Source organism: Octodon degus, unplaced genomic scaffold (assembly GCF_000260255.1).
Source record: "Octodon degus isolate 3935 unplaced genomic scaffold, OctDeg1.0 scaffold00397, whole genome shotgun sequence".
Taxonomy (NCBI): domain Eukaryota; kingdom Metazoa; phylum Chordata; class Mammalia; order Rodentia; family Octodontidae; genus Octodon; species Octodon degus.
The window spans coordinates 109442-112311 of record NW_004524973.1 but is presented as its reverse complement, the minus strand read 5'-3'; positions in this window follow the sequence as shown (position 1 = coordinate 112311).

Sequence of the window (2870 nt, the reverse complement as noted above, 5' to 3'; positions counted from 1 at the left end):
TTCATTTATATATCCCCTTTTTTGTTTAGTTCCGTCATTTGAATATTATAGGTGTGTTAACTCAGCAAAATATTCTAAGAGTCCAGTAATCCATAAGAGTATTGGGTCTTCTGCTTGGCTGGCAGTGGCAGAAATTGTTGACCAGAGTCCCCTACAGCTCAACATAACAGCATGGCTTTACTTCTTACGCTTCGTTTTTATACTTTTCTGCTGGATGGTTAAGACCAAGATAAAGCAAGACCTATATAGGAAGAAACATCACTTTTGTATCTGACAAGTTCAGTCAAATCCCCTCAGGATTTACCCTGTAAACCTGTACCACAGTTTGTAGATCCCTTATCAGTGTCAGCCATGTGGATGAGTCACGGCCACTGCTTGGCCAATGTGCTCTCTGTGAAAGCCTGAAAGAATGTTTTCTCTCCATGTGACTCTCCTTAGGCACACTATATATCATTGATCACTTTCCTCTTTGGCCCCATAATCTTCCTAATCAGAAAATTTGGGACACTACCGAGTTACATGATGGTACAGTACAAGATCTCATATGTCCTGAGTCTTAATTGACCTTGGAAGGCTACGGACAAAATGTTGACTTTCCTTGTGGCCCTCCTTTTTCTCTAATTTTGGTCTGCAAATGTAGGTTGTTAACCCTCCAGAAGAGAAGCTGATTGTTATTACCATGCAGCCTAGGCTGTTAAGCTTAACCTCACTATCTGTCTAAATATCAAACATCTTAGGCATAACATGGAACAGGTATTTTTCATTAAGTATTGATATGTTGAACTTTAAGTCCCTACAGAATATGATGAACAAACATTTAAAAAATTAAAATATATTTTAAAAATAGGCATAAAGAATTATGTAATTCTTATGTTTACACATAAGTCCAGAAATCTAACCATATACAACCTTGTAGCAGATCAGTCCCACAACATTCCTTTTCCTGTCTCCTGCCTTCAATCACCACACCCTCGTTTTTGAACAATCATCTACCCGAGAGACAGCACGGCAGCAAGTGGCATGTCATGACAAGCAGCCCGTATTCAGGGCACCAGAATGACAGGCACTCCAAGCATGAAACTACTATTACAAATTGCCATCTTCAGTGCAGTTGCTTAGTTCACAGGTGTCTGTATATATAGTCAGTCAGGGTGAGAATCATTCCAATTAACTTCAAGATTTAAAAATATTCTGAAGATTCTCAAGATCATTGCCATACCCATATTCTACTTACAACTGTATGGCCTGCCCTGTCATATTTCCTAGCTCTTCTCCTTTCTCACTTTTCATTGTCTAGTCCTCAAGTTCTTGAATTCCTTTTAGTTGTATTATACCTATTTGTATTTCTTCTTTTGAGTTCTTATACTAGGGAAACTATAGGATATTTACACATGTGTGTCTGGAAGATTATTTTGTTAGGTGAAATTCTGTATCACTTGTAAGTTTTCTGCTTTAATACTATTTTGTACTGCCTTGAAAAAATAAAAAAGATCTGCCTTCAGAATTTTGTGTACTAGTGCAGCTGCTTAGTGCCTCAATTATCTGTAACCTCAGTGCTTCCCACAGTGGATGGCATATGGGGGAATTTGTGACTCTTATGCCACTTCCTGCTTTTAAGAGCTTCTACTACCTGTTTATTGCAGACTCAGAATTGACATCAGACATTCTAATAAACTCTCCATCTGAAGTGTTCTTCTGTGGATGTACCTTTGCAGTTCACGTAGGCTTTGCAAGTGAAAAGTGATCGATGCACCAAGCTGATTAAAAATTAACAGGACAAATTAATGAGTGAATACAAATGTGTTAATGTAATGAGTGTTTAGTTGAAAAGCATGACTGTTTAGGAAAAGAGGATCAACCAAGTCTGCACATCTGAAAACAGATCATTTTCAGTTACAGGCATGTGAGCTCCTTCAGAAGGACTCAGTTCCTCCGATTCCACACCTGGTCTTATTTTCCCTTCTTTTTTCAGTCCATTTCTTTATATTCTCATCCTCATTCCTCTCTTTTGGATAGCAACTGTATTTTATGCAGAAAACAGTTCAGAATTAATGTCTACTTTGTGAATTTCCAATGAGATGCTTGTGGAGAAGGCCCATGTGCATACTCTTTATCACACCCTTGATATGAAACATGACAGGCATTACTGAGAGTTTGCCAAATTAAGGGATTTCATGCTGAAACACTTATGGTAAAACACTGAATTCCAATGTGGAGGCAGACGAATAGAGAAGAGTAGAAGCTTCCTGTATAGGTGCTATCCCTAAGGTTTTGGGAAGTCACATGTCCTGGAGGCACTTCTAGAAGCTAGAAGCACTTCCAGAGGCTACATGCTGGAGAACTAGAAGTCTGATGCGTGTGTCTACATACTGTGGACAGCATACTTTCCGTACACAGAACCTTGTCACTCCAACATGTTCCAGAACTGAGTCATAATATTTGTAATTTCAAATCTGTCATCCTCAAACAGAATGTTAAACAATGAATAGTTCCAATAGAAGGAAAATATTATTTATTGAAAGTTAAACTCTAAGAATAAATAGCATGAAAATATGCCAATGATACAGAATTTCTAACGCTCAGAGAACAGAAAGTCCTGCCTAGCCAAAATTTATGATGTGCCCTATTGGGATATAGCCTGGTTTAAAAGCTGTTTAAAATTCAACTATGCCAAGTTTGGAATCTATGAATGTGATTTGTGTTCAAGTCCTAACACAACCAGTGATTTTCAAATGGGCCTCAAAACACTAACCTAAAAGATAGAAGAGGAAATTTTAGTGTCTCTTCACTGTTGAATTTCCACAGAAAGTACAGCCTTGGAGCCCTCCATTCCCATACTAACACAGCGTGGATGGTGTGCCTCTCTAGAA